Source organism: Schistocerca serialis, chromosome 1 (genome assembly GCF_023864345.2).
Source record: "Schistocerca serialis cubense isolate TAMUIC-IGC-003099 chromosome 1, iqSchSeri2.2, whole genome shotgun sequence".
NCBI classification, from domain to species: Eukaryota; Metazoa; Arthropoda; class Insecta; order Orthoptera; family Acrididae; genus Schistocerca; species Schistocerca serialis.
In genome coordinates, this window is record NC_064638.1 from 115,923,820 (window position 1) to 115,938,491 (window position 14,672).

At 46.3% G+C, this 14,672-nt stretch overlaps 1 protein-coding gene across 1 annotated transcript in view; it reads right to left on the bottom strand.

Annotated features, from left to right (window-relative positions):
* Positions 1-14,672, bottom strand: part of LOC126445064 (sodium/potassium-transporting ATPase subunit alpha-2-like) — a 161,707-nt gene that overhangs the window by 94,960 nt on the left and 52,075 nt on the right. The gene's annotated exons all lie outside the window — the stretch shown is intronic.

Consider the following 14,672-nt stretch of genomic DNA (forward strand, 5'->3'; position numbering starts at 1 on the left):
CTTCATGTAAAAAGTCAACATCTGCCCCAGATTGATATATGAACTGTCGCCAAGCGGAAAGACGAAGCTCAGAACATATTCTGTTAATATTCAGAGGAGGAAATGTGTATGCTTGCATGGAACGTCAACTCAGAAAGAAGATCAAAGAACGGTAGAGATCCGTCAGTTGACGGAGCAACATTCAAGTAACCATACAAGAATCAATCGCCGAACCAGAGACAGAAGAACTACGAAACAGAACCCTCACTGCTTTTTCTTCGGCCGTGACGCGGCTCTCTGTCGCTGTTGACGGATTCTACTGCGGCTCCGCGGCGCCGACGCTGCCGCGTTCGGTCGCGTGGGAGCATCATGTACGTATTCCGTATCAGAATGCGGAGATGCCTCTACATCCCACTCGTCCGCAGACATGGGTTCACGGAAGAACGGTTGGTGACTAACAACGGGATCCACTGGCTCTTGAGAATCAGTCAGTTGTTTGATGGGAAAAGGCTGTGACCCAGAGGGAGCGACAGAAGTCGCGGAAGGGGGATGGGAAACAGAGTCGACAGGAGAAGTGTCCGAGAGAAACGGAGAAGACACGTGGGAACCAGAAGCAGGTTCCTTCAGGGGCGTCTCCGAAGGGGTAAGGTGTCAGGGATCTTCTGTACAGGCGTGAAAGCACCTGTGGCGTCCTCATCCACGATTTCAGACTGAGAAAGTGGGTCCTTTACTGGAGGCCCAGCGGAAGGACGAGACAATAGGGTAGGTTAATCTGCCGCATCATCCTGTGTTCGGAGGCGCCTGTTGTGAGAAATCATGGCGGGCACATCGGAATTCACGGCATCAACATCCAGACGCAAGGACAGCGGGTGAAAATCACTGGCGTTGTCAGTCAACGGAGCACTGCGTCTCTCACTAATAGGGAGCGATTCAGTCTGAGATCCCTGCGTGAGAAGACCAGCTAAAGTCAATTTTTTACGCTGTCTGTACGTAGGTTTTAATACTAGCACACGCCGCGGACAGTTAGTACGGAAATGTCGGGTTTGATTAGAATAATAACACGTTCCTTCTCGGCCACTGTGCATAACATCGACCCTATAACCACATACCTGTAGATGAGAAGGAATGTGTTTTTTGACCACCATTTCCACCGACAGAATACCACTATAGACCTGTAAGCGGTGCTGAGCAGACCACCGTTCCTTTCGAATATGACGTATTTCTCCATAAGGAAGCAAAACGGGCCTAGGAAAACAGTCGTCTACCTCGGGGGCAAGTTCAAACACCCGGACATTCGTATATATCACTTGCGCATTTGCCTAGTGGAACCATGACGGTGCGCAAAGGACACCTGAGAACCATAACGAGAAAGTAGCCTATCAACCTGGAGCGGATCAAGAAACTTATCAAAGAACACATATAATTCGCTGTCAAAATAGGCAGTATGCACCTGATCAGTAATGACTTTCATTGTATCGACTAACCAGTTACACTAACCAGTTATCTATTCCCAAAGAACCAGGCTGGACGTGACGCGTGGATTTGTCGAAGGTGAAGCTGACAGTAGCTGTACGCGGAATTTTCGTGGGAACCGTGGTGGGCATCACGGTGCGAGACGACGCCGCGACAGAAAGGGCCGCACGAACACCAAACACTATCCGACAACCGGCGATGCGACGTGCACGGAGACTTAAGACGACACTAAACGGCCACGAGGAAAACACGCAGGGTTACGGTAGAGGCGGAACTAATAGCACAACCTAGCCGCCCGACGCGCGAAGCGGGACTAAGTCGATGGGTTTATGTCGGGCGATCAAGGTGGCGAAATCAATGGCTCGAATCGCCCGAAACGTTTTTCAAACCAATCGCGAACAGCTGTGGCCCGTGGAGATGGCGCATTGCCATCCATAAAAATAAAGTCCTTGAATGCAGCGTGAATATTATGTAAACGAGCTCCAAGGTTCAGCCGGCTGTATGGGCAGTTGGTCCCTCTTATTGGAAGTAACTGTAGGTTTTTTCCTCCTCCGTTAAGCTGCCACAGATTCACGTCCGATTGTGTCCACTCGTCCGGGCCACTTTTATTTGCCCCACCCAGTACATGACGATCTTTTCGGAAAAAAATGGTTCAAATGGCTCTGAGCACTATACGACTTAACTTCTGGGGTCATCAGTCACCTAGAACTTAGAACTACTTAAACCTAACTAACCTAAGGACATCACACACATCCATGCCCGAGGCAGGATTCGAACCTGCGACCTAGCGGTCGCGCGGTTCCAGACTGTAGCGCCTAGAACCGCTCAGCCACCCTGGCCGGCTTTTCGGAAAAAGGACAGTCGTCATGACTGTACTTTGACCGTTCAGGTTAACAACCACATAGCAGACAGCTTGTAATACTGTTATGATGGTTTAAGTCATCCTATAAAAAATAACTGGCGTTTAATAGTATTTTTCCGCACAAAAGGAACGCCAAGTGTAATACTATCACAGCAGACAGGGGTATGAATGTTCGAACTAGCATCTGCCACAGTATGTACGCGGGGAAGCACAGTGATCCTACGTGGGATTAACAGATGAACGTCTAGTGCGTCCAACCATACTTCTCGTACCTGAATTGTAGGAAATTTGCTTGCGTCGCATCTTGTAGACGTTGTCTTTAATAATGTGGCAGTTGGGTGGGTACGTTTAGATGCTAAGCACAATAAAACTCATAAAATGTTAGGACGCCAACTAATTTTATTGTATTTCACTAATTGCACAATCAGTATAACGATTTCTAGAGGCAGTCTATCGCTAAAATTTATAACAAGATTCCTGGACATTAATCATTAGTTCCCGAGGATCGCAAAAGTTACAACAGTACTTCACAGGTCTTAGAATCAACGTGAGATCTCAAAAATATTTTTTCCGAGGCAAATTTAACGATTAATTCCGTCTTTAGGCTAGTTTGTACTTCGCACAGTAGTTCGCGTGTTGCCATCCCAAAAATCAATCGTAGACTGATATCAAAATATCGCACAAGTACCTCATCGGAGGCAATTTTTTTTTAACAAACTGTCCGTCTTTACATGACATTAAACTTCAGACTCGGATTCACGTAATACCTCCTCGGTGGTGAGGTATCTCACTAGGTTGGCCCCTGCCGTCTCAGGGCGCACTTGTGACTGGTCCATCCTTTGCATCAATAAGCACTGAGAGTAACTAAAATTTTCTGATGAACTGAGTGACATTGAAGTCATTATTTAGTGTTGTCAATGCAAGTAACGTCATTACCACGGTTGGAGCTGTACATTAACAAAGAAACAGTGAACACGAAAAATTAAAGGCTCGTTTCTTGGCGTCCAGCGCTGTAGGTGAATCCCAACTGCCTCTCTCCGCGTCCGCAGCTCGTGGTCGTGCGGTAGCGTTCTCGTTTCCCGCGCCCGGATTCCCGGGTTCGATTCCCGGCGGGGTCAGGGATTTTCTCTGCCTCGTGATGGCTGCGTGTTGTGTGATGTCCTTAGGTTAGTTAGGTTTAAGTAGTTCTAAGTTCTAGGGGACTGATGACCATAGATGTTAAGTCCCATAGTGCTCAGAGCCATTTGAACCATTTTAGCCTCTCTCCGAAGCAGTACGACAAGGTTCTTGGTCGGCCGGCCATTCTCACGCTACGCCACCATCTGGCGCGTTGTCCGAGGAGTCTGCCTTATAATCTTACCATGCATTAAAACGTAGTACCAATATGACAGTGACGTGACATAAGCGGCACAAGCTGTCACAACACACGCAGTTCTGGTCCTGACGTGTAAACGAAAATGACTACTCCTGACAGACGCGCCAGGGGCGCTGCAGTCGACCTGTCACTGACACAAGAAAGCCGATAGTGTCGAAGGACGTAAGACTGTGCGTGTACTGAGACGCAGGTGATTAGTTCATGCGTGCCACGTGCTGTTGAAAGTCAGCGCAGGTCTGTTACCTGCGTATTGTTATGCAGGGCTTGTGGCGGTGGCGCAACGTCCATCCGCCTGTTCAAGGAAATATGTTTGCTCGCCAGATCATTGATACGATATCGGGACAATTAACAGAACTAAAGTACCTTTCCTGTACGGCACACGGCGTCCTGAATGGCCAGCCGCTGTGGCCGAGCGGTTCTAGGCGCTTCAGTCCGGAACCGCGCTGCTGCTACGGTCGAGGTTCGAATCCTGCCTCGGGCATGGATGTGTGTGATGTCCTTAGGTTAGTTAGGTTTAAGTAGTTCTAACTCCAGGGGACTGATGACTTCAGATGTTAAGTCCCATAGTGCTTAGAGCCATTTGAACCATCCTGATTGTCTGAACAAAACTCTGACTCAGTATGGGAAAGGGTAGCTGAAGAAAGGATTTATTCTAAGGGCAAGTAAACAGAATTTATTTATATCTAACATTGCTCACCCTCTGATAATTATTTATTTACTCTAACTCTCCTGACCCACAAACCACAGTCGGTTTTCGGCCTTGCCAAGTACCTTCCTGCACAGCCTTCTAATCCTTGGCATCTTCTTCCCTTGCTCTAAGTGCTTACCGATTACCATTCGTTTCTGATTTGCTTCTTTGCATTTAGCTACGTCCGATTGCACTTTATTTCTTCACGTCGAATTCCCGGGGAGATCATAGCCAGAGCGAGATCATTGCCAGACTGCATGCACTTACTATCCAGTCAGGACATTCAGTTTTGCTAAGTTCCTTGATATAATGCTTGTGGTTTCATAAAAAGGGGTCGGCCCAAAATAATTATTTGATTGTTAAGTGAAATACAAACTGTTAATCTATGCAGAATGCTTGGGAAGGCTCAAGCACCCTAGAAAGTTAGTAGGTATTCCCGTTACAGTCAGATACGATCTGTCTTTCATTTACTTTCCAAACTTCTATACTGATTGATTAAAATTCATCAATTGGGATGGAAATGGAAATGCCGTGTCGCTAGGGCCTCCCGTCGGGTAGACCGTTCGTCTGGTGCAAGTCTTTCTAGTTGAAGCCACTTCGGCGACTGGCTTGTAGATGGGGATGAAATGATGATGATAAGGACAACACAACATCCACTCCCTGAGCGGAGAAAATCTCCGACCCGGCCGACAATCGAACCCAGACCCATTGGTATGACATTCCGTCACGCCGACCACTCAGCTACCAGGGGCGAACATCAATTGGGATAACTAATCGGAATTCCTATCACGAATGATTTTGGGGCTGAAATTATTAGACTACGAAACCGAAGATTGTCAACTCATTATGCAGCTTATTGTGACAGTCAAGCCATGACTCATTTAAAAACAGAATATTATTACTGTCTTTTTTTCGCGCTGACATCGCCTGTCTCTAACGTAGCATGTGAGGGTACGAGATTTTCCAGCTGTTTCGCAGCCACAGTTAGGAATTAAATAATTTCGTTGAGTGGAAGTGAAATCTCGTACTAATATTGTATATTGTTATCCAGGATAATCGTTCAGAATATAAAGTTCTAATTGTTATTTAAGAAGATTTATTAGCGGACAAGTCGTGTTTTGTGTATTTTATTATTTGTATGAGGGACTGACGATCCTGTAGTTACGTCCCTTTTCTCCTGAAACCTACCAACCTTACTTGTATGAGGTATTCCGTCTGGTCTCCGTGCCATTACAAGGGAGCTGAAGACGTATCTGAGGTCTTTGACGGGCAAAGCAGTCACAGACGGCCAATAGTCTTCTGCGCCAGCCACGTTGTCAACGAATACCAGTGACCAGAAGTTTACACCAACACTACTGGCCATTAAAATTGCTACACCACGAAAATGACGTGCTAGAGACGCGAAATTTAACCGACAGGAAGAAGATGCTGTGATATGCAAATGATTAGCTTTTCAGAGCATTCACACAAGGTTGGCGGCGGTGGCGAGACCTACAACGTGCTGACATGAGGAAAGTTTCCAAACGATTTCTCATACACAAACAGCAGTTGACCGGCGTTGCCTGGTGAAACGTTGTTGTGATGCCTCGTGTAAGGAGGAGAAATGCGTACCATCACGTTTCCGACTTTGATAAAGGTCGGATTGTAGCCTATCGCGATTGCGGTTTATCGTATCACGACATTGCTGCTCGCGTTGGTCGAGATCCAATGACTGTTAGCAGAATATGGAATCGATGGGTTCAGGAGGGTAATACGGAACGCCGTGCCGGATCCCAACGGCCTCGTATCACTAGCAGTCGAGATAACAGGCATCTAATCCGCATGGCTGTAACGGATCGTGCAGCCACGTCTCGATCCCTGAGTCAACAAATGGGGACGTATGCAAGACAACAACCATCTGCACGAACAGTTCGACGACGTTTGCAGCAGCATGGACTATCAGCTCGGAGACCATGGCTGCGGTTACCCTTGACGCTGCATCACAGACAGGAGCGCCTGCGATGGTGTACTCAGCGACGAACCTGGGTGCACGAATGGCAAAATGTCATTTTTTCGGATGAATTCAGATTCTGTTTACGGCATCATGATGGTCGCATCCGTGTTTGGCGACATCGCGGTGAACGCACATTGGAAGCGTGTATTCGTCATCGCCATACTGGCGTATCACCCGGCGTGATGGTATGGGGTGCCTTTGGTTACAGGCCTCGGTCGCATTTCAGATGTGTTACGACCCGTGGCTCTACCCTTCATTTAATCCCTGCGAAACCCTACATTTCAACAGGATAATGCACGATCGCAGGTTGCAGTCCTGTACGGGCCTTTCTGGATACAGAAAATGTTCGACTGCTGCCCTGGGCAGCACATTCAGCAGATCTCTCACCAATTGAAAACGTTTGGTCAATGGTGGTCGAGCAGCTGGCTCGTCACAATACGCCAATCAGTACTCTCGATGAACTGTGGTATCGTGTTGAAGCTGCATGGGCAGCTGTACCTGTACACGCCATCCAAGCTCTGTTTGACTAAATTCCCAGGCGTATCAAGGCCGTTATTACGGCCAGAGGTGGTTGTTCTGGGTACTGATTTCTCAGGATCTATGCACCCTAATTGCGTGAAAATGTAATCACATGTCAGTTCTAGTATAATATATTTGTCCAATGCATACCCGTTTATCATCTTCATCTCTTCTTGGTGTAGCAATTTTAATGGTCAGTAGTGTATGTATGTATGGGAAAAACACTGTTATTGGTTACCTAGAAGATCTCCTGTAACAAAACACTTGTCATCGAATATGCGTTGTATTTAATGGCGCAATAAAAGCCTTAAAAGATCGGAATTGGCAAGACCTGGTTTCTTGGAAAATTAATGTATTCTTTAGATAGTTAACAAGTCGGGGGTTCGCAGTGTACACAGACCTGAAGACAAGAACGACGTAACTTAAAATACACACATCAAAAAAAGTTTTGGATCTCCTCGGTTCCGAGAGATATGGAACCTGTACAGGAAACTGGAACTGAGATCAATATAAACATCATTTCCGCCATTTTTATTCATCATGAAAACCACACATTGCATATTGTACCGCCATACAGCGAGACGTTCAGAGGTGGTTGTCCAGATTGCTGTACACACCGGTACCTCTAATACCCAGTAGCACATCCTCTTGCATCGATGCATGCCTATATTCGTCGTGGCATACTTTATTTAAGTATCTCACAAAGTTCACAAGAAAAACGCCAAACCAGAAATCGTGCTATAATCTCTACTATCTTTTATTCTACTTTGGCGACCACATGGTTGTATCGAACACACTGAGTGAGGCCCATTGTAAAAAAAAATCGTTTGATATTTAGCATACTAATTTACGTTAATCATTAAAGGCAAGATTACTGAGGACAGAATTCATATAATTCCAAATGTGCTGAAGATTGACTTTGTATTACTGGATTCCATTGCGCTCCATGCTCTCGGCAAAACACCATCTTCTCATCATGTGCAAAATTACAACAAAAGATGGTCGTCACGTACCCTTACTGTAATTTTGTCGAAAGAGAACGGAGTAATCATCTTAACAATAATATCTACATCTACATCTACATTTATACTCCTCAAGCCACCCAACGGTGTGTGGCGGAGGGCACTTTACGTGCCACTGTCATTACCTCCCTTTCCTGTTCCAGTCGCGTATGGTTCGCGGGAAGAACGACTGTCTGAAAGCCTCCGTGCGCGCTCTAATCTCTCTAATTTTACATTCGTGATCTCCTCGGGAGGTATAAGTAGGGGGAAGCAATATATTCGATACCTCATCCAGAAACGCACCCTCTCGAAACCTGGCGAGCAAGCTACACCGCGATGCAGAGCGCCTCTCTTTCAGAGTCTGCCACTTGAGTTTATTAAACATCTCCGTAACGCCATCACGGTTACCAAATAACCCTGTGACGAAACGCGCCGCTCTTCTTTGGATCTTCTCTATCTCCTCCGTCAGACCGATCTGGTACGGATCCCACACTGATGAGCAATACTCAAGTATAGGTCGAACGAGCGCTTTGTAAGCCACCTCCTTTGTTGATGGACTACATTTTCTAAGCACTCTCCCAATGAATCTCAACCTGGTACCCGCCTTACCAACAATTAATTTTATATGATCATTCCACTTCAAATCGTTCCGCACGCATACTCCCAGATATTTTACAGAAGTAACTGCTACCAGTGTTTGTTCCGCTATCATATAATCATACAATAAAGGATCCTTCTTTCTATGTATTCGCAATACATTACATTTGTCTATGTTAAGGGTCAGTTGCCACTCCCTGCACCAAGTGCCTACCCGCTGCAGATCTTCCTGCATTTCGCTACAATTTTCTAATGCTGCAACTTTTCTGTATACTACAGCATCATCCGCGAAAAGCCGCATGGAACTTCCGACACTATCTACTAGGTCATTTATATATATTGTGAAAAGCAATGGTCCCATAACACTCCCCTGTGGCACGCCAGAGGTTACTTTAACGTCTGTAGACGTCTCTCCATTGATAACAACACGCTGTGTTCTGTTTGCTAAAAACTCTTCAATCCAGCCACACAGCTGGTCTGATATTCCGTAGGCTCTTACTTTGTTTATCAGGCGACAGTGCGGAACTGTATCGAACGCCTTCCGGAAGTCAAGAAAAATAGCATCAACCTGGGAGCCTGTATCTAATATTTTCTGGGTCTCATGAACAAATAAAGCGAGTTGGGTCTCACACGATCGCTGTTTCCGGAATCCATGTTGATTCCTACATAGTAGATTCTGGGTTTACAAAAACGACATGATACTCGAGCAAAAAACATGTTCTAAAATTCTACAACAGATCGACGTCAGAGATATAGGTCTATAGTTTTGCGCATCTGCTCGACGACCCTTCTTGAAGACTGGGACTATCTGTGCTCTTTTCCAATCATTTGGAACCCTCCGTTCCTCTAGAGACTTGCGGTACACGGCTGTTAGAAGGGGGGCAAGTTCTTTCGCGTACTCTGTGTAGAATCGAATTGGTATCCCGTCAGGTCCAGTGGACTTTCCTCTATTGAGTGATTCCAGTTGCTTTTCTATTCCTTGGACACTTATTTCGATGTCAGCCATTTTTTCGTTTGTGCGACTATTGCAAACTACATTACGGAGCCGTTCATAGCTTCCGTCCACCCTCTAGCCAGAACAGGAACCGAATGTCGAAGAATGGCGTAGCGCCTCTAACGGTCAGTCAGCTCTTCCAAAAATGGTTCAAATGGCTCTGAGCACTATGGGACTCAACTGCTGTGGTCAGAAGTCCCCTAGAACTTAGAACTACTTAAACCTAACTAACCTAAGGACATCACACACACCCATGCCCGAGGCAGGATTCGAACCTGCGACCGTAGCGGTCGCGCGGTTCCAGACTGGAGCGTCCAGAACCGCTCGGCCACTCCGGCCGGCAGTCAGCTCTTCCCTAAGGCGGAACGGGAGGGGGGGGTGGGGGAAGGGGATCCTCCAAGCCTCGAAGACTACTGCTACAGATGCATCTTTGTCACTTCCCCACAAGAGTTAGGTTGGCACCAAAATCTAAGTAAAGCTTACATCTCTGTCCTACAGCTCCTCTGCAGACGAACCCAAAATCAAAACAATCACTCATTCTATAAATTATAACAACATAATGAGGATGACAAAGGAAATGAATAATGAAATAATTAATTAAATGAACGCGGCGGCGCTCATCGCTTTCCTAAATGCTCACTTTACCATACTAATATACTAGCAGTACTAATCCGTCACACAAAATCGCTGTCACAAGGTACAATGTGACACTTTAATGAGGTGTAGATCCTCGGTCACCTGGTCTCTTCATCTCATTTTCCTTCTGCCCGAAAGTATTCCTCCTTTGGGTTTAACTCTACTAAACGCCAAGAACTGCCAGTTTACTGACAACTAACTGTGGAGTACATACGCAAACTTCAGCACTTCTTCTGTCCGTATTTTAAATGCGAAAGCATTTCTGAATACCCGAAATGTTTTTTTTTTTCCAACAAACCAAAAGCTCCTGCTCGATACTTCCATAATTGGTATGTTTGTTGCCATGCTCGTCAGAAACTTGCTGCTGCATAAAATGTCGCGCTACATTTTCAACCAACGGAAGTACCTCGTCCTGCACTACAACATACTACATTATTTCCCTTTGAGCGCTTATTTAAGCTGTTCCATACCTTACCTTTGTACCTAATTAAGTATTTACTAACATATTTAACTATCAAATCGACCTACTGAACCTACGTCAATTGTAGTAAACCCATAGTCTGCATACTGTAGAACTGAAAAATTATTTGTGTAGCTGTAGAAATAAGAGGTAGGTGTAGCAGGTTCAATCACGATAACGTGTTTCCAACCCACTGCTGCGAAAAGGAACAGAACTGCCGCCTCCGGCTGGTGACTGTTACCATTCGGGAATTTTGAGTATTGTAGCTGCGCCAGTGTACACCGCTAGACTGGGCTGGCTTTAAAGCTCTGAAACCTGTCTCTGTAGCCGAATCGGTATGCATGCGACAGCATGCGTACCTAATACGTTCCAAAACGCCAAAAAGACACCGCATAAAAACGGGGTTTTCCGGTGCTCATATATCGGGTTCTTTGGTGACAAAAAGGTAGGTCAACGGTTATGGAGGGAGTATTTGTATACCCAATAAAACGATCGTTTTAGTGTCGCTATTCTACAGTACAGTTGCTTACGTAAATGGAGCAAATCGGTTAGTTCACAGAGGTTCCTTAGAGAACCCCACAAAAAAGGTTTTTAAATATGTTTTCGCCGTCAACAGCGTACTAAAAACCAGTCTAGGGATCCAAGAGGGCTACGCACAGCAAATGGATAACATTTTTTCCGTGTATTCCTAAGATACTGATCTTGAACAACTGCGAAAATTTTCTTCATGTCTTTATCCGTTTCCGAGATACAGAGGTTCAAAGCTGCCCAACGTATTCACCTAAAATACGCACGTAAAATCCTTTTTGAAGCAATGGAATAGTTTGTAAAGTGACATAACACGGAGAAGTATGCTGTAAAGTGTCTCAGTTATCAAGTGCGAATCCCACGTTGTTCGAAGATTCCTGGGGGCGCCGCGAGCGGCGCTTTGAAGATCGCCGCCAGTGAAGAACCTCAAAGCCACCGACCAATGCAGACGACGAGGGCGGTGCTGTAAGCGGCGGCCAGCTGGGCGTCAGACTTTTAGTTCAAGACCACTTCTAGTTACCAGCTGATGCCGAACGTTACACCGAGCTGTTGATAGTTAACTTTGCCGGTAAACATGCAATGAGGTTAGACTCACGCCCATGTCGGGCCTCTGCTTATAGCTAGCCATTTCTGCCACAAATTGTCAACAGCGTATCCTTTCTTTCCCACTAGTTGAGTACGGTAGAAACCCACTATTCCGATCTCGGATGGTCCGACCTGCCCTCACTGTCCGACTATCCATTTTCCGGTGTTTGTTTGGACATGTCAGTGACTCATCGTCCGCGACACGGGTCAGTAGGCAGCTGACTGATGATAGGTGCGGTAGGTTGATCAGCTTCACTATGAAATAACTATTTCTAACTCGATCAACAAGTGTTACTGTGCGCACAGACTTTTTATAAAAAAGTGACAGTGCTCTTCATACGTATTAAAGTGTCTAAAACTAAATTATGCCCTCAATTAAACATAAACATGTGACACTGTATTCAGCGGGGAAACGGAAAGTACTTTTAATGTTAGACAGAGATGAGTCTATTCAAAACACTGCAAGTGAGGTAGATGTTGGGTAACAGCTGTTAAAGACTGGAGAAAAAATAGGAAAACTCTTGAAAGTCACACAATGATGATTGATTATAACAACGGACAGAAAACATGCAAGACTTTAAATAAGCACAAAAGGGAAATTCCAAACAATGCTTTGTGGGTGTGGTCTGAACAGAAGAGAAGAAAAAGAACTTGGTCATCTGCACTAATCATGACAGAAAAGTCACTGATTTGGGCGAAAAATTAAATGGAAGCAATGAAAATGAAAAGTGTACAGCGAGTGAAAGCTGGCCATATCTGTGGAAAAAACGACATGACGTTCGAAATGTAATTCGTTCCAGCGAGAAGCTGTCTGCTTGGGAGGAATGTGCCAATGAATTTGTTACGAAGTTTGAAAACTTTATTAAAGAGCTTAAGCTGTTCTCTGATAAAGTGCATAACATTCGTGAATCTGACTTAAAACTACAAAATGGTCCCTGCAAGAACTTTAACTGCATTCGCCATACAGTGACTCTGTTGTGCGCCAGTGCAGTCCTATCATAAGGTACGTACAGTTGTTAAATTTTCACTCACAGTAACAATATTTTGCCTTGCGATACATACGTATTTTCGAGTACGGACACTACAGTACATTACATTTTGGAGTAATATATTTTAGTGTGTCGACAATTTCCATTCGTTTCTTTTTGTACACAGTGCAACAGTGAAATTTGCAGCAGAATAAAAATACGAGGTTTTTATGTAGTTCAGTTCCCTGACGATCACGGTGAAAACCATTGTTCGCTATCACTTAAACTTTTTTCTCGAAACGCAATTTTATCTGCACTCGACTGCTTTATTTGTGTTGTCGCTGCGCTTGTCACAATCTGTTATTTTAAGAATGTTATTGCCTATTGGTGCGAGTAGAGAGGGGAGGGGGAGATAGCCACTTGGGTAGGTAAATGGAAGTTGCAGTTACACCAGTCAATCGACTATCTCACTGTGAAATCACATGGTATCGATTTTTGACGGGTGTACATTCGCTACCTTCAAGAATATTGTGTGTGCGTGTTTGCATGTTTGTTATACTCAGGGATGTCTAGGCAGTAACTTAATTCTCCAAATATTTTGGCTGGCCGCGGTGGTCTCGCGGTTCTAGGCGCGCAGTCCGGAACCGCGCGACTGCTACGGTCGTAGGTTCGAATCCTGCCTCGGGCATGGATGTGTGTGATGTCCTTAGGTTAGTTAGGTTTAAGTAGTTCTAAGTTCTAGGGGACTGATGACCTCAGCTGTTAAGTCCCATAGTGCTCAGAGCCATTTGAACCATTTTGAACCAAATACACTCCTGGAAATTGAAATAAGAACACCGTGAATTTATTGTCCCAGGAAGGGGAAACTTTATTGACACATTCCTGGGGTCAGATACATCACATGATCACACTGACAGAACCACAGGCACATAGACACAGGCAACAGAGCATGCACAATGTCGGCACTAGTACAGTGTATATCCACCTTTCGCAGCAATGCAGGCTGCTATTCTCCCATGGAGACGATCGTAGAGATGCTGGATGTAGTCCTGTGGAACGGCTTGCCATGCCATTTCCACCTGGCGCCTCAGTTGGACCAGCGTTCGTGCTGGACGTGCAGACCGCGTGAGACGACGCTTCATCCAGTCCCAAACATGCTCAATGGGGGACAGATCCGGAGATCTTGCTGGCCAGGGTAGTTGACTTACACCTTCTAGAGCACGTTGGGTGGCACGGGATACATGCGGACGTGCATTGTCCTGTTGGAACAGCAAGTTCCCTTGCCGGTCTAGGAATGGTAGAACGATGGGTTCGATGACGGTTTGGATGTACCGTGCACTATTCAGTGTCCCCTCGACGATCACCAGTGGTGTACGGCCAGTGTAGGAGATTGCTCCCCACACCATGATGCCGGGTGTTGGCCCTGTGTGCCTCGGTCGTATGCAGTCCTGATTGTGGCGCTCACCTGCACGGCGCCAAACACGCATTCGACCATCATTGGCACCAAGGCAGAAGCGACTCTCATCGCTGAAGACGACACGTCTCCATTCGTCCCTCCATTCACGCCTGTCGCGACACCACTGGAGGCGGGCTGCACGATGTTGGGGCGGCCTAACGGTGTGCGGGACCGTAGCCCAGCTTCATGGAGACGGTTGCGAATGGTCCTCGCCGATACCCCAGGAGCAACAGTGTCCCTAATTTGCTGGGAAGTGGCGGTGCGGTCCCCTACGGCACTGCGTAGGATCCTACGGTCTTGGCGTGCATCCGTGCGTCGCTGCGGTCCGGTCCCAGGTCGACGGGCACGTGCACCTTCCGCCGACCACTGGCGACAACATCGATGTACTGTGGAGACCTCACGCCCCACGTTTTGAGCTATTCGGCGGTACGTCCACCCGGCCTCCCGCATGCCCACTATACGCCCTCGCTCAAAGTCCGTCAACTGCACATACGGTTCACGTCCACGCTGTCGCGGCATGCTACCAGTGTTAAAGACTGCGATGGAGCTCCGTATGCC